The sequence below is a fragment of the Balaenoptera ricei genome, chromosome 15 (assembly GCF_028023285.1).
Source record: "Balaenoptera ricei isolate mBalRic1 chromosome 15, mBalRic1.hap2, whole genome shotgun sequence".
NCBI classification, from domain to species: Eukaryota; Metazoa; Chordata; class Mammalia; order Artiodactyla; family Balaenopteridae; genus Balaenoptera; species Balaenoptera ricei.
This window is the reverse complement of record NC_082653.1, coordinates 18,332,473-18,354,491: the sequence shown is the minus strand read 5'-3', so window position 1 is coordinate 18,354,491 and position 22,019 is coordinate 18,332,473. Positions and strand designations below refer to the sequence as shown.

At 45.9% G+C, this 22,019-nt stretch overlaps 1 long non-coding RNA gene across 10 annotated transcripts in view; it reads left to right on the top strand.

Annotated features, from left to right (window-relative positions):
• LOC132348764 (uncharacterized) overlaps positions 1-22,019 on the top strand; it is a 271,302-nt gene that overhangs the window by 99,422 nt on the left and 149,861 nt on the right. The window lies entirely within an intron of this gene.

The following is a 22,019-nucleotide window of genomic DNA, read 5'->3' as shown; positions in this document are numbered from 1 at the left end:
GGGAGCCGCCCCCACTAGGGATGAAGCAGGAGAGAGCTCCTTTGCTGACTGGGACCTGGGTCCTGCAGCTCTGACTCTATAAGTCTGCACATCCTCTGACTAAACACCAGAAGTCATTGTGGTACAGAGAAGAAAGGGTTAAACTAGGAGACATTTGAGCCTGGGTTGAAACCCTGTCTTTATGATTTATTAGCTGTGTAACCTGGATAATTAATTAAACTTTCTACGCTTTGTTTATTTTCTTCTATGTAAAATGAGCGTAATTATCTGTATCCTGCTTCTCAACATGTTATCTGTGCTCAGCATGGTGCCAGCCACCTAGTAAATGTCATGAGGATCAAACAGAGTAACACATGAGTAATTGCCCAGCACATAGTAGGTACTCACTTAACACTGGCTTCCCTGCTGGTACTGTTGGTATAATGGCAGGACTATTTTTTTTTTTTTTTTTTGGCCACACCACGCGGCGTGCTGGATCTTAGTTCCCTGACCAGGGATCGAACCCGGGCCCCCTGCAATGGAAGCACGGAGTACTAACCACTGGATCGCCAGGGAACTCCCAAGGCAGGACCTCTCAAGGCAGGGAGCTCAAGAAATTTTAACTGAATCTGAGTCATTGCTGTAATAGCACTTTTAGAGCACTTTGATTACGTTTTGAGGAAGCTTGGGGTCTGGAGTCTATAACTGGGCATTTGCAGAATCTGGCTCTGTCTGCCTTAAGAGACATGCCTGTCTCCTCTCTTTAGCACCTCCTATCCGCATGCCTCCTTCAACCTGAGGGTATTTACATATGTTGTTCCTGTTGCTGTGAGTGCAGAAGTCATCATCATCCTTGTCAACGCCATTAACATCATTATCACCATCATCATTCTCATAATGACCATCAACAATATCATGATCATCACCATAATCACCACCACCATCACCACTACCATCATCCTAACAGCATCATTTTAATCATCACCACTACAACCACAGTAACTATTACTGGTACTCTGTACTGTACTATCTACTGTAAATGCTTTGTCTTATTGAATCTTTATAACAAATCTCTAAGGTAATTGCTATCTCCATTTTGCAGTCAAGGCAACCAAGACACGCAAGGGTGAAATAATTTGCCCCAGGTTAACCATCGGTGGGGATATGATTCAAATCCAAATAATATTACCCCTAGGCTAACTTTCTTAGCTTGTAAGTAGAACTACTCCTTCTCTCCATCTTTTACCTAGTTAACCCACCCTTCAAATCTTGGCTCAAATGTCCTATCCTTGGAAGTCTTCCTTGACTGCCTTCACCACCATTGTAAGCACACAGAGCTCCTTTTAAATATTCTTCACACTGTTTATCATGGTTTGTAATTTTGCCTTTATTTGTGTAGTTATTGGATTAATGGCTGTCTCCTCCAAGCTCCATGAGGGACAATGGGCATTGTGTCTTCTTTCTGTGCTGTCTTATGCCCCGCATCCAGAGAGGTGAGGCTCAGAGTCAGAAGTCTACCGTATTGTTGGATGAATGAACCCTGCCTCTATCATTAGCCTCGCTATGGTCCTGCTCCCTGGTTCTCTGGTCTTTCTAAGTCAGCTTGCTTTCTAACTCGTCTTTTGCTGGGCAATCTGGGCTCTAGCTGAAGCAAGTGACATCCTCCTCCTTGGATGGATTATCACCATTATCTAGGTAGACTCCAAAACTTCTCCAAAATTGGCTCAGAAACAGAGGGTCATTGAGAGTGGACAAGTTGGGGGTGAGGAGAATCAGGAAGCAGGGAGACCAGGCTGTTGTCATAAGAGAGACCTACCAAAGAGGCCATGGATGGATGACCCTCAGTGCCAGTGGTGGCACTGGGGACCAGAGTCAGCAACAAAGCTAAAAAATGTCCTAAGGCAGAAATGGCTAGTCCTAGTGTCTGGATGGGTGTGGGATACCACCAGTTGCTCTAAGATGTCAACTTTGGAGGAAGAATACAGCATGGTGATATCTACAGCCTTGATGGGCATCCCAGTCTTATCTCCCTGTGGACGATGGGCTCTTTTCTGTGTCTTGCTTGTGCATATTTCTTTCCTCTGCCTGCAGTGCCCTTTCCTGCCTGTTTCTACCTGGAAAACTCCTACTCACCTTCCAAGACTCAGATTAAAGGACATTTTTGCAGACGTTGTTGCTGGCTCAGGGCTGCCACCACATCTTGGTCAGATCTATTCTAAACCGTGTGCCAAATTGAGTTGTCATCACATGTTTATGTGCCCGTTTGCACCATCACTATGAGTTCTTTGGGAGCAAGCTTGGTTACGTCCTTTTTCTTTCCCTTCATCTCAGATGTATCCTCCCCTCCCCTCTCTTCCTTTTCCTCCCCCACTATCTATCCAACTCCTACAATGCTGTAATGTGACATGTTCTCTATTAATTATCAGAACAACAACAAAGGGAGACAGAGGGGTCAGGGGAGCAGGGGAGGGGGGCTCTGACTTGGCTAATGACATCTTTAGCTGAGGTCAGGTCTTGCAGGAAAAGGAGCATGAAGTCTTTAAGAGAGCCAACACCCCTTCCTTTCCACCTGGATCTCTTGACACCAACTATTTGGTTTCCTGACACACTGCAGTTCACCACTCCTGACTTTGAATTCAGATCGTCACATCACTTGTATGGAGTGAGCAGACCAGAAAGTGGGTGTAACGATGAAAGTGCCCCTGCGTGTGGGTTTCTTTTTCTTAACTGTGTTATTTATAGTGGAAATGAGAGGAGCAGTGGGCGGTGTGCAGCTGGCCTCCCACCCAGCCCTCTGCTGCAAATGCCTCCCGAGTGGGGGAATCTGGGAGGGGAGGGGGCTGGGTGCTGCACCCGCTCATCTGATGACATGATCACTTTAGTGCTGCAGCTCCGTTAGACTCTTGGCATTGAGCTTGGTGTTAGAAGTTGGGGTACCGCACATAGTCTGGAAAAGGCCGCCAAATACCCCTGGGTTCTTTGACCATCTTGCCTCTTCAGACTCAGTGCTGGGACCATAGGGACCTGACCACAGACCACCCAGCAACTTTCTCTTCTTCTGGTTCTTATCTCTTCTTGGTTAAGTTACTTAACCTCTCTTTGCCTCATTTTTCCTCACTGTCAAATGAGGATTGTGATAATACCTACCTCACAGCATTGTGGTGAGTATGACATGATGTAACATATGGAAATTACTTAGAGCAGTGCCTATCACATAATAAGTGCTACATAAGGGTTAGCAACGCTGACTACCATTCCACTATTATTATTGCTGCTGTCATTTAAACTTTTTTGCATTGATTGGGTTCTTGTTCTTGTTCATGCTCTTCCAATCAAGAAGATCTTGGCCAGCCTGGTACCTTTTCTTTGTTCAAGTTTTATCCCAGTGTCACCTTCTTGGAGAGGCCTTCCCTGACTCCCAAATCCAAAGTAGTAACCCCACCCTGCCACTCTCAAAACTCTTCATCTCTTCATGACGTGCCATCTTTACAGCACCTGTCCTACTTCACGTTCTTTGCAGGGCATGTGGGATCTTAGTTCCCCGACCAGGAATCGAACCTGCGCCCCCTGCATTGGAAGCACGGAGTCTTAACCACTGGACCGCCAGGGAAGTCCTATCACATTCTTATTCATGTACTTATCTATTGCGTCTCCCCATCCTGGAATGTAAGCACCCTTGCCTTCTTTACTACAGCCTCCCAGGTGCTCATCACAGGACCCTGCACCCGGAGGATCTCAATAATTATTATTACTTGACTGTCTTCATCAGACACCTTCTGCCTTGTCCTGAACTTTTGTAAGCTTGGTTCCAGCAGTTGAGCCTCCCAGGAGGGAGAAATTGAGACAGGGTGACATTGTTTTTTGATATTCACTGCACTCCTTCCCTTCCACCCCTTGGTGGAGCCTTTGTTGCAACTTTTCAGTGAGTGTGTCCTATTGTTGTTTTACTCTCAGGACCAGACTGGAAATACATCATACTGAAGTGTGAATGATTGATACAAAGTACCACCTTCTCTCAAGAGATCAAACTTGACTTCATTCCATGCTCTCCGTCCTTACAAGGAAAGATGTGAGGATGGTGCAGGGCTGAGAGGTGATGGTGCTGATTCCACTTCCTCTAATTAGCTGTGATCCTGGACATGACACTTGACCTCTCTGAGCCCCGGTATCCTTATTTTTAAAATGTGCTGTTTCCCATGTGAGATGGTTGTGAGTGTCAAATGTAATCTCTGTGTCTGAAAATGCTTGTCTTTTAGAAAATGCTCCCTGAGTAAGCTGTTATTGTTGTTTATCATAACAGAAAATAAGAGGAGTGACTGAAGTGAGTGACAAGTTGAATAGAAACTGGCAATGTGCCTCAGGGGAATCCTTGTCCCCCGTCTCTTTATCACCACTCAAATCCTGGGCTGCCTGAGATACGATCCTAGAGCATCTGCTCTCCCCCAGCTCCAATCCTGCCCTTCTGCCCTCACTCTTAGTATGGCTTTGACAAGGAGCCCCAGGTCTGACCAATTTAGGGAGATAAGAGATGCAGAGATGAGGTTTTTTTTTGTTTTTTTGTTTTTTTTAGAAATTTCATGTAATGTCTGTAACATTTATATTAACATATTTCCATACAAATAACCCAATGAAAGTTTAGTATTAGTTGTTTTGTTTGTTTGTTTTTTTATACTGCAGGTTCTTACTAGTCATCAATTTTATACACATCAGTGTATACATGTCAATCCCAATCGCCCAATTCAGCACACCACCATCCCCACCCCACCGCAGTTTTCCCCCCTTGGTGTCCATATGTCTGTTCTCTACATCTGTGTCTCAACTTCTGCCCTGCAAACCGGTTCATCTGTACCATTTTTCTAGGTTCCACATACACGCGTTAATATACGATATTTGTTTTTCTCTTTCTGACTTACTTCACTCTGTGTGACAGTCTCTAGATCCATCCACGTCTCAACAAATGACTCAATTTCGTTCCTTTTTATGGCTCAGTAATATTCCATTGTATATATGTACCACAACTTCTTTATCCATTCGTCTGTTGATGGGCATTTAGGTTGCTTCCATGACCTGGCTATTGTAAATAGTGCTGCAATGAACATTGGGGTGCATGTGTCTTTTTGAATTTTGGTTTTCTCTGAGTATATGCCCAGTAGTGGGATTGCTGGGTCATATGGTAATTCTATTTTTAGTTTTGTAAGGAACCTCCATATTGTTCTCCATAGTGGCTGTATCAATTTACATTCCCACCAACAGTGCAAGAGGGTTCCCTTTCAGAGACGAGTTTTGTGTAAAGTCTCAAAATCAAGTCTCCCTTCAGTCTCTTTCTAGGCACTGGACCCCACCCGGCCTTTCTCTTGCCCTCATCATCCCTTCCTGAATCCCTGAGAAGCCTGAATTCCTTTTCTACTCCTTCTCCTTGCTACCTCGGTCCAAGCTTAGCTGCCTTGGTCTGAGCTCCTGTCTCCACCCCACCCTCCAACAACCAACAGCTTCTCTAATCAAGCTGTGTCCCACCCCTAAGCTTCCACCTCCCCTCCCCACATCTAAAGCTTCTTCCATTCTTGAGCAGCCGCTGAGACTGTGGATGGGCGTAGGACAGACTAGGGGCGTGGGTGTTCAAGCCATGCTCTCTATGGCGAAGATAGTATTACCTGAGCTTGGGAGGGTGTGTGCCAGAGCCTGATTGCCTGGGTCCAGATCTGGCTCTGGTGCTGACTAGTTCTGTGACCTTGAACAAGTTTCATCTCCTCCTTGTGCCTCAGCTGATTCATCTGCAAAATGAAGATAATCACTGAACCCACCTCAAAAGGTTTTTATGAGGATTAAAATGGATTTATTCATGTAAAGCATCTAGAATGATACCTAGCAGAGAGTAAGTGCCTAGTGAATGTTGGCTTTTTTTTCTTTTTTATCATTAATAAGGAGTCAACTGCTTCCTTATTGGCAAATTCCAGTCAAAGGTGACCTCAAATTTGAGATGGTTCCCCAGGTCAGGTCCCTTTCTCCCTAGACCATGCCTCTACCCTTAGAACATTCCCATGCAAAGTGTGTGTAGGACGAGTTTCTGGCCCTAATTCTTTTCCCCTTCCTGTAACCATGTTCTTTGCCAGGCAGTTTTGCAGTTGCTCCCCTAAAAGCAGATGCAGGTCCCCACCCTTTGGGTTGAGGCTCAGCTACGTGACTTGTTTTAGCTCAAGGCAGTATGGGCAGAAGTGGACCACTTCATACTGTGCTGTCAGTGTTACTGAAAAAGGGCTCACTCACTGCCCAACATGCATAGAAGCCAATACTATGGTACCAACTTTTGAGAAAAGAAAAACCTTTATTGTGAGGTCAACTGGCAAGGAGACAGGAGGCACAGCTCACACCTGTCTACCTAGTCTGTGGTTCGGTCAAGTTTTTATGAGTTAGGGGAGGAGGGTTAATGTGTGGAAGTGCTGGTGGGGCAGGTTTGTCTTGGAGGGCTTTGGAACTCAGCCGTATATGGTAAGATGTGGTAAAGGGGCTTCAGCACCGGACCTTCCTGGACAGCGCTTCTGAATGAGTTCTGGTATTCAGGTTCCGATCATGTCCCGGTTGTTTGGTTCCATAGAGGGGAGGGATTTTGGTTCTGGGTATTATTTGATGTCATGACTTGTGGTTTTGTTCTGTTGTCTCTGAAAAACAACTCAGTATCTTGTTAGAAACAGGATAGGGCCAGCTTGGGCTGGTTCTGCAGTTACATGAGGACCCTTGGGTGTTTTTGCTTGCTCTCTCATGCCTCTGCCATCATCATGGAAAGACCCTGGCTCACCAGCTGGTCTGAGGAAGATGAGAGACACTGGAGACCATGTGGAACAGACCTGAATCTGACCTTCAGCCTACAGCTGCCTATTTATGCAAGTCCTAGCCCAGCCCAGCCAGGTCAAGATCAGCTGAACCCCCAGCCAACCCAGAGATGCATGAGCAAAATAAATGCTTATTGTTGTACATGACTGAGATTTGTGGTTGTTGGTTAGACAGCAATAGCTGACAGATATACCTGGTGAGTGGAGGGAAATTGCCCTGTTATTGTTGACTAGGCTTGGGCCCCCAAACCCAGAACAGGGAATGGCAGATGAGCTGGGCTAGACCACGTGGAGCACCCATTTGCCTTAAACTAGTTAAGTCGGATTGAAATAGGCTGTCACGGCTGCCAGTCACTCCTTAGTCCTCACCTTGTTCCATCCAAATCTGAGCCTTTGGTCTCTGCACCAGGGTTGCCTGTAGGAAATAAGCAGAAGAGACCAGGAGATGGTCAGACAGGTTCTGATGGAGCAAGTTCTGCCTAGCAGAGCACCTGCTCTACAAGAATGGGCTCTGGTTTGCTTTTGCTGCCCTGGCTATTCAGGTAGAAGAGAGAAAGGAGAGAAAAAACAACACGCATCTGAAAGTGAGGTGAGTCCTGCACTAGGATATGTGACCTGGTCAGTGCCTTAGAGTGCAGCCCATGCATTGAGATACCACCCTTCCCTGTGGGTGAGATGGAGTCAGGGAGGAGAAGGGAAAGGTGGGATTCTGTATATTTACTCCCCTTCCTCATCACTCTTTCCCCATAACACACTTTACTTATCTATCTATTTTGCATAGTACTTGTCTTTACCTGAAATTATATATTTATTAGTTTATTTGCTCATATCTATCTTCCATCACTAGAATGTGAGCAATATGAGGGCAGCAACCTGATTTGTTTTTTCAGGGCTGTATACCCATTGCCTGAAATAATAGCTGGCACAGGGTAGATGATCAATAAATGTTTGCTGAATGAATGAACGAATTTATGCATTGGGCCCTGCTGTAGCATGTCAGCCTAGTCACTGTTTACTCCTTGCCCCTTTACCTTCTCCTAGCATGTCCTTGCCCGTACTTGCAGGAACTAGAAGACATTAACCAGGAGGCCCATTCTTTGACTCAGAACTTGCCCCAGTCTGAGACATATCTGGGGTCTGGAACCTGCTCTCCATCTGCACCCCTGGACTCTATCTTGTTCAGTTTCAGGCCTAGACCACTTAGTACTGCCGATCTGATTTGGACCCAGCCCTCTTCTGGACCTACTCCACTTTTGATTTGGCTGTCTAGAGAGCTAACCCAGAGCACAGCATCTCTGCTCCCAGCCAGGTCCAGGACAAGGGCCCCCAGGCAGAGAAATGTCCTCTGCCCATCTTGCTCATCTGGTGGGGATATTGACAATCTCCTTCCTTATAGCAGGACCATGGATAGACCAGTTGCAGAGATCCGTCAGCCTATGTGATGATAATCCTTACAGTTTAGTCTCTTCAAATTCTTTGCCAACTTATTTTTATTGTTTTTAGCTCATTCTGTTCCCATTTGCTCCTGTAGTGATCATGCATATGTAGCAACTTCTATGCAAATGGACTCTATTTGCAAAGATGTCTCTGTCAAATGCCTGGAATGCTTTGTCTCACTGCTCTGGGAAGGACTGCTTGACTCCAGGGTTCAAAACAAAACCAAAAAATTTCCAGGTGGAGTGTTGGCTGAACTCCATGATTGCTGCTTGTGTTCAATCAACATTCCTCACCTGCAGCTGCTGAGGGGGGCTGGGGGTCCATCCTTTGCTATTTGACTTCTCCAAGTTCACATAGGTTTGAGCTACAGTTTGTAACTGCTGCCTTTAACTTACTATTCTCAGCCTCCGGTTTCCTTTTGACTTATGGCTGGAGTCTTTGAGTCTCTATTCAGAGGTACCGTATACTTGCCCATTCCAACATCTTATATCTGGCCAGAGTCACTGGTACATCACTACATGGGCGTTTAGCAGAAGCTTATGCTTCTGCTAATGAGTCTTCTTTGCAAATGAGTCTTCTCCCAGCTCATGGCCCAAAGCTCAGTAAATGTTTGTGAGGGAGAATAATAACGATAATCACTAACGATTTTTGAGCTCTTGGTATGTGCCAGGCACCATCTTAACCATTTAACATACTCATTTTTTCATAGCACTCCATGTTACCAAACAGAGATCGTGTACCTGACACACACTGAGGCCAAATAAACCGAAACACCAGGTTTGGAGCAGAGAAAGGTTTATTGCAGGGCCAAGCAAAGAGAAAGGGAGGCTTGTGCTCAACAACCCAGAACTCCCTGATGGTTTGTGGGGAGAAGTATTTACAGGCAAAATTTGGGGTGAGAGCTGCAAGTTGTGTGGCTTTCTTCTGAAATTGGTTGGTGGTAAGGTAACAGGGTGATGCTCCAGGAATCTTGCACTCAGCCTGAAGTTGCCACTCCACCTGGGTGGGGACCTTAATTCAGCAGAAGAGCTCAAAGATATTGTCACGAATATCCCTTGAGGAGGAACCAGGACCCTGTCCCAAGGCTGCACTACTGTTTCTTGGCTGCTCCTTCCTTGTCTCTGTCTGTATCCCCTCCCTTCCCTGATTAGCTACTGTTCGAATCTGCCCTTTGGAACTCAGGGAAGGTCATGGAGGCTGAATGAAGCCTATTTCCTACAAACAAGAAACGGGGGTCACACGCAGATGTAGAGAATGGACTTGAGGACACGGGGAGGGGGAAGGGTAAGCTGGGACAAAGTAAGAGAGTGGCATGGACATATAGACACTACCAAACGTAAAATAGATAGCTAGTGGGAAGCAACGACATAGCACAGGGAGATCAGCTGGGTGCTTTGTGACCACCTAGAGGGGTGGGATAGGGAGGGTGGGAGGGAGACGCAAGAGGGAGGGGATATGGGGATACACACACACACACACACACACAGCTGATTCACTATTATACAGCAGAAACTAACACACCATTGTAAAGCAATTATACTCCAATAAAGATGTTAAAAAAAAAAGTTATAAGGAAGAAAAAAAAGAAACGGGGGTCACAGAAAGGATTTGTACCTGGGAGCCCCACAGGATCCTGCTTGGTTTCACCCATTTTACTGATAAGGAAACAGAGGCAGGAAGAGGTTCAGTCATGTGTTCTGGATCTCACAAGAGGTGAGAGGTGGAGCCAGGATTTGAATCTGGGTCAAAACCTTTTCTTGCAACCACTACCTTCTCTGAAGGCAGCCAGGATGCAGGAGGTGCAGGTATCAGGTGCTGTCAACAACAGAATCTTTAAGACAGTTGAAACCATAACCAGAGAGTGAGTTCTGAGCCCTGGCAAGGGGCATCTTGGCAGGCAGCTCTCATCTCAGGGGCTCTCCATGACTGGGGATAGCATTACTTCACAGGTTTATCATGAAAATCAAGTGGCACAATGTATTTAAAGCCTTTAGCCCATAAACATTGGCACATAAACACTGGTGTTCCTGGTTTTGCCCTTTTTCTCTTGAGCTCTCTCTAAATGACACATCCTTTGTGTTGGGTTCAGCCTCTTGTCCTTTTCTTGGACAGTGACTTTGGTCCTGCCCCACACATGGCAGACAGACTAGAGAGAGGAAGGGAATAGCTCCTGACATCCCATGGCAGGAAAGATGGTGAGGAACTCAGAGGAGGGCAAAAAAGACCATCTGAGGGGTTGAAACAATAGCCATGGAGAAGGGTGAATAATGGCAGAAAGGAAATGAGAAGAGGGTGACAGTGCTGTCTTTATTTACAGCTCTGTTTTATCAGCCAGAAATGCTACAGACCAATATTTCTGATATTCCCAGCTAGAGAAAGTTCCAGTGTATTATCTTGGTCCAATGGCCAGATGTCCATGACTTCCACTAAAATGAATAAACGAAGCTCCCCCAGGCCCCCCGCCACGCCCCTCTCAGCTTTTCACTGTTTCCAGCAAAGCTCTGTCCCTACAGCCAAAAGACATCTCTCCCCACCTGGAGTTAGGAGTGGACTGGATTGAAATTTGGCTGCATTGACTCCCAGCTCGTGGGATCTTGGGAGGGTCTTGACCACTCTGGACATCATTTCCCTCATTCTCAAAATGAGGATAATTATAGCTACTAATGAATGTGGTTGTGTGATGGTGGAATCGGGAGCAGGTGATGAATGTGAAAGATACAAGCATAATACAGAGCCTGAAAAGCATCCAACCTTCAACCTCTGGTTATTTCTCACCGTAGCAGAACAGGTGTCCCTTTTCATTTCAGGGGAAATCTGAACATTTTCTATCTTGTATTTCTTAAAACACATGAAAAACGCCTTGATTTTTTAAATTTTTTTATTTTTTATCCTCCTTCAGTTTTAGAATGAGATGTCTCTACCCTGTCTCTTCTCTCATCAGCACTGCATTTTCTGCTGAACTGTCCCTTTCAAGGATGCTCTCTGGTTCCTTGCCTCCTTCTCTCCACCCAGCCAAGCACCCAGAGTAAACATCTGAATGAGGGGGATGAGGTTCAGGGTATGTTTATTCTGAGGACAGAATAAAAATTCTGTTTATTATAAGGACGCCTGTTTTATTTTATGCATTTCCTTGTGCCCTTCTACTTTCTGTAGGAAACTTGTCCTTCACAAGGACTCTGACTTGGGACTTAGGCTTCATACCTGATATGAGGACTGATCAGATTTTAGGAGGGAAAACTAGTGGTAACAAAAGAAAAGACCACATGGGAGGGCTGAGATGAATTTTTATCTATGACTTTCAGTAATGACAACTTATTTTCCTTAATGTGCAATATGAAAAGAAAATGGTCTTACACACCTGAGCATTCACAGTTTTCAATAGCAACACATATTACAGCTTCATGGGTATGTGGTCTGATGTGTTCTTTTTTGCAAACAGGGATGAGTGGAGACCTTTCAAGCTTGCCCTCCAGTTTGGGTGTGACTCAGAAAGCTCTCTGGTCAGCAATCTGTCACGTTCTGTCAGCTTCATGTTTTAATTTTATTCAAATTAAGCATTTAAAGCTCAAAAACATAATTAGTTCCATTCTATTTCAATCACAGTGATTCAAACCTGCTGATGGGATTCTTGGCCATCAGGTGGATGAGTCTTGCCCATCCCTGGCTGCCCGTTAAAATCACCTGTACAGCTTTGGAAAAACACAGAGGTCAGGGCCCCGCTCCCTAGGACTTTTATCCATTTCCTCTATGGTGGGGCTTGGGAATCTGAATCCACAGCAGATTCTTATGTGCAGCCAAGATTTAAGACCATGGGGGTGGACATTGGAGGTATGAGTTGCTACTGCCTTACAATTTTATTGCTATTCCCCATGGAATAGTTTCTATTTAACAAGACAATAAGGCAAGCTACACTTAAGGCAGCATTTAGCCAGTGGCTGATGTTGGTATCTAGAATATAGGAGACAAGAGACAACTGGTCCAGGCACCTGTTTTATTGTCTCAAAGCAGTGTGACCTTGGGCAGGTCACTTTCCTTCTCTGAGCCTCAGCTTCCCAATCCTTAAAGTGGGAGGGTGGAATGAGATCTTTTCTGAGTCTTCCAGGGTTGACACTAACCACTGCTGAGTCTCTACTGGAGAGACATTTTGCTGTTTGGTGGGGGAGCCCCGTCCTCTCCTGTCCAGTCCTCTTTTTTTTTTTAATAAAAAGAAAACGTTATCAGTAGGAGGAGGGAGAGGAGGTATCTGGTGACATGGAGGAGTCTGGGCTGCAGAGTTAGCCCTGGGGTGACTCCAGAATTGACAAGAGGCTCTCAAATAGGTGCTTGTTGTCTTTTGATGAATCTCAGATGTCACCAAGAATCATCCTGGTTCTTACTGGATGCGAGCACTTGGAATTCCAGATGTGGGTAGAGTGGACAGCTGGCTTTGGGAAAAGAGGCTCCTCTTTCCTTAGATGAGATGACCAAGCTCATGAGCCACTAGAGGACAGAGGATCCAGAGACCTGAGAACTAAAGTTCATGCTTTGTAAACTTCAATGCTGTGATGAATATGAATTATGACTACTTCTATTATTAAACCCCCGCACTGTTAACTGGTTCAAGTTTCAACCCCGCTAGGCCACTAATGGGCTGTGTGATCTCAGAGGAGAGAAGCACCCTCTCTGAGACACGGTTGTTTCCTTTGTAAAGTAAGAGGGTGGAACTGCCTGATCATCTAAAGCCTCTTCCTGCCTCCATCCGATAAATGGGATCAAAACATTGAAATTAGTGGCTGAACAATCAGAAATCTGGGGCTCACCTTTCAGAAAGAAAAAGGCCAGCTGGAAAATGGCATAATTAAAAGAGGGAAAGAAAACTCTCTCTCAAGAGGCTGCTATTTCACAAAAAGTCAGCCTGTCTGTGATATTCTGAGCAGCATATTACGAAGACAGGGAAGCACGCTGGATGCGTTGGGAGCCGAGCAGCAAGTGGTAAGTGGAGGTGTTTGAAACAGAAAAGTCTGTTTTAAAAGACGGCTAATAAAGCTGGAGGAGGTGGCCTGCAGAGAGACACAGAGCCAGCATCCTGCTGCCAAGATTCCAGCCCGGCTGCTGAGCCCAGGGCCCCGGGCGGGAAGGAGAGGAGCAGAGGCTGGAAGCTGGGACCAGTTTCTGCCTGAGGAGAGTGGCACTTGGGCAGCAGAGAACTGCGCCCCTCCTGTGAACCCAGCTGGCTCTAGGGATGGGGTCGTCGGAGGCATTTTCTAGGCCTGAACAGGAGCTGCACTGGTGCTGAGAAGCAGCAAAAGTGCAGCAGTTAAGAGCAGGTACCCTGGAGTCAGACTGCCTGCATTTGAATCCAGCTCTGTCACTTAGTAGCTGCGAGACCTTAAGAAACAACCTCTCTGTGTCTCATTTTCCTTATCTGCAAAACTGAATAACATTAGCTGATCATAGGGTTGCAGTGAGGATATGAGTTCAGGTTTGTAAAGCACTTGGAACAGAGCCTAGGGGAGAGATAGAGGAGAAAGGGAGAGAGAAAAAGTGTCAATGTATGTCAAGCAGTTAGAACAGTTCCTGGAACATAGTACTTTTTTTTTTTTTTTTAATAAATTTATTTATTTATTTTTGGCTGCGGTGGGTCTTCGTTGCTGCGCCCAGGCTTTCTCTAGTTGCGGTGAGCAGGGGGCTACTCTTCGTTGCGGTGCGCGGGCTTCTCATTGCGGTGACTTCTCTTGCTGTGGAGCACGGGCTCTAGGAGCGCAGGCTTCAGTAGTTGTGGCACGTGGGCTCTAGAGCGCAGGCTCAGTAGTTGTAGTTGCTCCCCAGCATGTGGGATCTTCCCAGACCAAGGATCGAACCCGTGTCCCCTGCATTGGCAGGTGGATTCTTAACCACTGCACCACCAGGGAAGTCCCATATTACATACTTAAATAATGCTTTGGTTGTTATTATACCCAGGCACAGGACTTATTTATTTATTCCTTCATCTATTCAGTCTTCTAGCAAACATTGGTCAAGGGTCAATGACATCCCAGACTGCTGTGATATCTATATCTATCTATCTATCTATCCATCTATCTGTCTATCTATCTATTGTGTATTTATTTATATATAAATAAAATGTGGCCAACAGATGGCTCCTGCTTCTTGGGATGAGGCCCAAGGCTAGTCACTGCCATTAGTTTTCAATTAAATAAGACACTCTGAAAACTAGCCTGTGCTAACACCCCCAGGACTCCACCAACCTCTCTCTGTTCTCCGAGAATCAGGCCAAATCTGTGGGCAGAGATCATCAGGCAATCCCCCATTATAGCCTGGCCCTGACCCCACTCTCCAGGCTTCTCTCCGAACCTCAGGCTCATATCCCAGCTACCTGATGTGTGTCCCTACCGGGAGATCCACAGGTAACCTTACTCATCGTGCTGCCAGCCCAGCTCGTGAGCCTCCCCTCTCAATGCATGACCATCCCTCACTTAGTTTCCTGTCCTGGTGAATGACAGCACCATCCTCCTAAGAATGCAAGCCAGCAACACTTCACGCCGCTCTCTCCCCTGCATCTCTTTCCTTGACAGGCCACGTCCATCCTCACCTTGTTCCTCTCTGTATCTCCAGCCGTTTGGGACGTCATTGCTCCTCAGCCAATGTTTGATGGAGGGCTGAATGGATGAACAAGTAAATAAATGAAGGCCAATGTCTGGGCATCATAATAATCATAGCAACCAAGCATTGATTCAGTATATATTATCTTCCAGGCATGTTTATAACTACTTGATGTATATTAACTCCTCCAATCCCCAGAGTGGGCATTGACTGCTTATTTGTTGAATGAACTCAGAACATGCATGAGGAAATCAGGTCCTGGTAGAACAGCTGGATGTGCCTCAGTCCACAGAGTAACTGAAACTTTCTAGTACATTGCAGACTTCTGGATAGAGCTTCCACATCCCCTGCAAACTTGATGATGCTTCCTAAGCTTACAAAGTCATCTCAGAGCCAGGTCCTATGGCGCTGCCTCTGGTCTGGCGCCGTACGGTTTCTGGGCCATTCCTTACCCCCTGCCAGGAAGCTGGAGAAGCTGCTGCTTCACTGAACCCCCTAAGAGCCAGACCTTATTTTTCCTGCCACCCCAGGGGCTCTTGCTTCCCACGAGCTGCCTCCCGTGAGCTCTACACAACATACTGTAAAAGGGAAATGGTGATTCGAAGGAACGCTTGAGCAGGGGAACTTGGGTGGAAAAATACTTCAGTTAAATGAAGCAGTCAAGATTGCTTCAAAGTGTTAGACTCGCATGCCCATCTAGCTGTCCTCCTTCTCAAAGGAGGAGACAAGAAGATACACAGGGAGTGTTGTGCATCTGTGGGAATTGCCTCCCTAAGGTCTCGGGGGTCAGGCTGTCCACTGGGGGCCATGCCTGAGTGGCCGATGACACTGACAGCACTGGATCTGTCCCCCATCACATCTCAACAACCTGGGGCCAAAGGCCCAGACCCACTGGTTGGAATTCAGTGCCTCCAGGGCCTCCCTTTGTACCCAAAGCAACTGCACAGGAGAAGACTGGGGAATACAGGATGGCAGTCTGTGCAAGGAAATCCCAGCTCCTGCTTACTTTATGCCTACTCAGAGCTTTTATTATCATCCGAAGCTGTGTTTTTGTTTGTTTGTTTATTATCTTGTCCCCAGCTGGACTGGGAAGTCCATGGGGGTAAGGATTTCGTCAGTCTGGTCACCTCTGTACCAGTGCCATACACAGAGCTTGGCATATAATAGGCCCTCTAGAATATTACATGAAGAAAGAATCCTTTTTTTAAAAATTGCCCTAGCTTTTATTTTTTATTGACATATAGTTGATTTACAACACTGTGTTAGTCTCAGTTGTACAGCAAAGTGATTCAGTTATACATATTTTTTTTTCTGATTTTTTTCATTATAGGTTATTACAATATACTGAATATAGTTCCCTGTGCTGTACAGTAAATCCTTGTTGTTTATCTATTTTATACATAGTGGTGTGTATCTGTTAATCCCATAGTCCTAATTTATCCCCGCCCCACGCTTTCCCCTTTCGTAACCATAAGTTTGTTTTCTATGTCTGTGGGTCTGTTTCTGTTTTGTAAATAAGTTCGTTTGTACTATTTTTTAGATTCCACATATAAGTGATATCATATATTTGTCTTTGTCTGACAGTATGATAATCTCTAGGTCTATCCATGTTGCTGCAAATGGCGTTATTTCATTCTTTTTATGGCTGAGTAGTATTCCACTGTATATATGTACCACATCTTCTTTATCCATTCATCTGTTGATGGACACTTAGGTTGCTTCCTTGTCTTGGCTATTGTACATAGTGCTGCTATGAACATTGGGGTGCATGTACCTCTTTGCATTAGAGTAGAAAGAATCTTTGACTGCTCATTGCAGAATCCCAAACATTGTCTGATACATAGCTGGGCTTCTAGAACATAAGCTCAGAGAGCAGGGAGGGACCTTGTCTCTTCACTGCTGTATCTTCAGTATCTAGCATTCTAGTGGACGCTCTAGAATGGGGGTTAGGAAACGTTTTCTGTAAAGGGACAGATGGTAGACAATTCCAGCACTGTGGGCCGTGCAGTCTCAGTCAAAGCTACTCAGCTTTGCTGTTCTGGTGTGAAGACAGACGGACCATTTGTAAACAGACAAATGGGCATGACTCTGTTCCCATAAAACTTTATTTAAAAGAACAAGCAGCAGACCTGATTTGGAGTAGTTTGCTGACTCCTGCTCTAGAATATAAGCTCCATAATGGCAGGGATTAAAAAAAAAAACTATGGATCTATAACCAGCTTCTAGAACAGTGCCTAGCATATATAAGTGTGCACTAGATATATATTGAATGAATGGAATGAGGGACCGGAAGTTGTTTTAGTCAACAGTTTCCTATAGGTCAGGGAGGGAGCAGATACTGGATGCCTCCTTTTCTCTGGGCTGGTTGGATCACAACTGGAATATCATTCCCAAAGGTGGGAGTCCAGAGTACATGGAGGGGACAGGGCCTGGGATGGAACAGGGAAAAGCGACCTTGTCACATGGAAAATGGTGGAAGGAACTGGATTGAGCCTGGAGAGGAGAAGAGGAAGGTTAGAGACTAGTTGGTATGTTGAAGGACTTTCATACGGGAGAACAATTAGGTCTTTCTAACAAACAAGGGGGATATTTCTAGAACTTTCTAGAAGTTAGTTGATAGTAGTCAGACCTAGCTGATATGAGCAGTCTGGCGAGAGAGTGAGCTCTCAATCTACTGGAATCATTTGAGTAGATGTGGGGATGCCGTGGAAGGGATTCAAATATTGGATGAGGGCAGGACTCCAGGGTGTTGGGTCCCTTCCTGCCTCAAGAGCCATCCTCACGTCGATGGCTGCCACACTGTTCTCCAGGAACAGGTGGTGATTGTCCTTCAGGTGAAACCAGACTCCTCAGCCTGGTACTGAAGGCTTGCTCCAGCCAACCTCTCCTGCCCCAGTGCCCCCGTTCACACCTGTATTCTGTTCCACCTCCACAAATCACCACTTGGTATTCCCCCAGTTCACCATCTGCCTTTACACATACGTCCTCTATTAGTTTAGGTTCGCCTAGAAGGAGAGCCTGAGGCAAAGATTCAGGTGCCAGTAGTTTATTTGAGAATTGATCCCATGAAGCCAATTGAAGGTGTGTTATCAAACCTGTGGTGACTGGAGTTTAGTCCATTGGGGAGTTTCTAGGAGCCAGTGTTGAACACACCTCAGCATTATCCTACCTGAAGGGTGAGAGAACTGGGGTATTTACACACCAACCCCCATCAGTCGTTGGTTGAAGGCTACTTTGGGGATGCAGGGAGGGAGTAGGGTGAGGAGGTGGTAATTTCATAGCACCTCCTGGCCTGCCACTTAGATGGGCAAAAGTGGGCTTTGGTAGAGGGAGAAAGCCCCCAGGAAAAGAACCTTAGGTGCTGGCAGTTGGAAGTCCACCCTGATGTGGTTTAGGGCGAAGGGCCATGAGTAGAGCACCCAGCCACATGGGCCAAAGCTTCCTTCTGCTTGGACCTCCCAACGCCCTCTCCGATTTTGATCTGACTTCATGGTCACACAGGCTGCTCTCTGGAAGTAGAAAGCCCCTGGTACTAAAGGGGATGATGAGTCAAGCACTGATAGGCTCCAGCTCAGGGTCAGATGAGACTTTGGTTGGGTTCACATGGGTGTAGCCCTACTTGCTGGTCCTGGGAAATGGATGGGTTCACTCATTCAGGCAAAGACAGGTTGTATGTTTGGCCATAGACGTTGATAACCCAAGATAGCCTGAGTGTGCACACGGCCTTCCTCTCTGACCATTGAACTACTCCATCCCGTCCATTATTACTGTGAAATAAATCTACCTGCTCTGGGACCATCAGCGGAGACCCTTAGGGAGAGATGGTTTGCAACTCCCTTCAGACACTATGATTCTAGCTGCTGACCCTCTGAGCCAGATCATTATGGCAGATTGAAATCCTGAGATTCAATGTTCCAGCTTCCTCCACATTGGCTCCCAGCATGCCTTGTTGCAGAGTGATAAAGAGGTTAAAAAGAAGTTCCACCCTTTCTGTGTGCATCTTTCATTCATTTATTCACACTCCAAATATTGAGGGCCCCCTGTGAAACAAATGTGAACAAAACAGGCACCAGCCCTGTCCTCATGCAGTTCATAGCCTAATGGGGAAGACAGACTTTACTCAAATAACCATACATATATGTAATTACAAACTCTGTACTAAGTTGTTGTGGGGATCTGTGTAGACTGCTTGCTTCTTAATATTTTGGAAAGACTGCCGAGGCCTTTGCAAATTCTTCTGTGTAAATTTCAGGGTGAAAAGCAGTGTATGGTAGAGAACACAGGAGCTGGGCGAGCGTGCTGGTCTTGTGGTGGCCTGGCAATTCTAGCTGGTGCATTACTAATAAGCAAACACGCCATCCCTCCCTCCCAATTATGAACTGCAGCTTGGGCTGAATGCTGTTAAGCTTGAACCCTGAGCCCTGAATGGGATGCTTTGTCTTCTTGTTTAATGAAAGGTTTTAGGAAATAGAGACCTGTTACCAAGGGCATGCAGTTATTTCTGAAATCAAGAGAGCCCAACAGATCTTAGGAAGATGCCGGCTGGCGATAATGGAGTCTGATGGGTACATGGAGACCCAGCTCAGCTCCAGAGTAGGTGGGGGCCACCAGAGGGATGGGGAGAAGGACCATGCTGTTTACCCCCTCCTAGGAAGCCCAATTGAAAACATGAGGGATGGAGCTGCTCCATTTGTTTCCCATCAACTGTTTTCTTTTTCTTGTCACTGTGAATTGCTTTCTAGTTCTCAAGAGCATAATGCAATATCAACACCTTTGACTAGAGCATTCTCCTTGGGAGTTAGTAAGTGCATTAAGAAGGGGCAGTGTAAAGCCAGGAACAACAGCATTGACCCCCGAAGTCCATCATGCCCCGGGAAAATGTCCCTACAGCAACATTACTGGAGGCAGCATTACACACCATGACCCCTGGGCAGAGCTCTCCTCTTCGGACAAATAGAGAATGACCTTGGCAAATGCAGAAGCCATTCAGCTCCATTTGCAGACCCAAAACTTTGGCTGGAGAGAAGCAGAATTAAAAATAAATCTAAGTCTTACTGAAGTGAAAACAAATTCAGATATCATTGAAATGTGAAAATTGCATGGATTTTACACTCAACTGTGTGAGTGGATTTAAGGCAGCGGTGTGATCTTGGGAAGGTTTAGTGACATCTCTGAGCCTGTATTTCTCATAAGTAAATGGATTTGTTCAACAAATATTTAAGATGGGCTATAGCCTTTGAGGATACAGGCAGCTATAGTTTTAAGGATCAGGCAGGGAGATGGGGTTGTGCCAGAAGAGAAGTGCATAGGACTCTGCCCCTTGGTGAAACATAGAAAGATGGTGATAGAAACCTCGGCTTCAGGTAGGTCCAGCATCCTGGGTCTAATGCAGTAGAGGTTGGAAGAGGCAGATTTGAAAGTGGCCACTATCCAAGAGTGTCATCACCAAGAATCATTTCATTCTTGGCCGTGTGGCAAAAATGGGGAGGGAAGGGAGAAGAGAGCTCATGTTTCCTGAACACCTGCTGGGTGCCAGGAAGCACATCATAGGCATACACTCATTGTACTGAGTCCCCAACTATCCTGCTTGGGTAGATATTGTGAATGAAAAATATTGCCTGCCTTATCAGTAAATAAAGGATGTTGCAGCCATCAAGCCATCACATTACAGCCTCCCTGAGGGAGCTCAGGGTGGAAACAGGATGCACACCTTCTAGCAGCAGCAGCTGTAGCCACCCACCATGGTGCACCCTGAGGAGACTCAGGATGAGAAAGGACAGGATGCTGGCCCCAGATAGCTGAGGTGCATATCGAAGGAATGATTTCAGTGAGCCCAGACTCTTGCATCTTCCCATACATAGGAAGGCACTAAATTCCTTAACTTGAGATGTCTGGTTTTCTTTAATTAACAGTAATCTTTTGATGTTCTGGCTACCTGGTCTTTGTTGCAAAAACTCCTGTATATCCTGGTTCCCCCCACTTGCCTCTTCGGAGCAGTCTTTCGGAGCTATCTGAGATGCTGTGTCCTGGGCTTAAGGCCTCAGTTTTGTCCGCCAAATAAAACATAATTCTTAACTTTTAGGTTGTGCATTTTTTTTTTTTTTCAGTCAACAATATGATTGCTCGGTTTTAGATAACAAAATGGAGACTCAGAATTGGGTCAACATGCTTGAAGTCTCACAGCTAGTAGGTGGCAGAGCTGAGGCTTCAACCCAGACTTAACTGTTTCTAATTGTTACTGAATTAAGTCGTGTGGACCCTCCTCGGACCCTAGCCTGGCCGAGGCTCTCTGCCTTGGTGGGGGAGGGTTCTTTTTCCACTCAGGTTTGAGTAGGCGAATAAGGAAACTGAAGCTGAGATTGACACAGCACAGCTTTATTCAGTGGCCAAAGAATGTAGAAGTGGGAACTAAGTTCACAAATCAACTTCTCCCCGACCTGGCGAGAGGGATTTAATTTTAAAGAGTAAAGACAGGGACTTCCCTGGTGGCGCAGTGGTTAAGACTCTGACCTCCCAATGCAGGGGGCTGGGGTTCGATCCCTGGTTAGGGAACCAGATCCTACAGGCATGCCACCACTAAGAGTTTGCATACCACAACTGAGGATCCTGCCTGCCACAACTAAGGAGCCCACCTGCCGCAACTAAGATCCAGCACAACCAAATAAATAAATAAAATAAATATTAAAAAAATGTAAAAAAAGAAAAGGAGTTAAAGACAAAGGGAGGAGAAATGAGGCTAATGATGGGGAAGCATATACATTAGTCTACCAGGGAAGGGGTGGGGCTTTTTTGAGGGAGAGGGGTGCCACCCCCTTTTCAATCCTTTTTTGGTCCTTAATGTCTGGTCCTGGCTGCCAGTAGCTATGTCATTCAATATGCCAATGTAATAAAATCAGCATATAATGAGACTCAGGGTCTGTTGGAGGTCAGATTCGTTGCCATCTTGGTCCCAGCTGGTTCCATCTGTTTGTTTTCTTTTTTTGTGTGTAGTTTCCTTTCTTATCTCTGGACCCTTTAACTTAAAGATTTATGTTCACTCCTGCTAACGGTGGGGTTGATAGGTTTTGAGCAAACACCTGGGGAAGCTTTGGCAACACAAAGTCCTCACATGTTTTTTCCTCCAAGGGGATATCTAAGCCCCTCTCTAGATCTCCAGCCCCTCCAAGCCCCTGGGTTAAGGATAGATGGGCATAA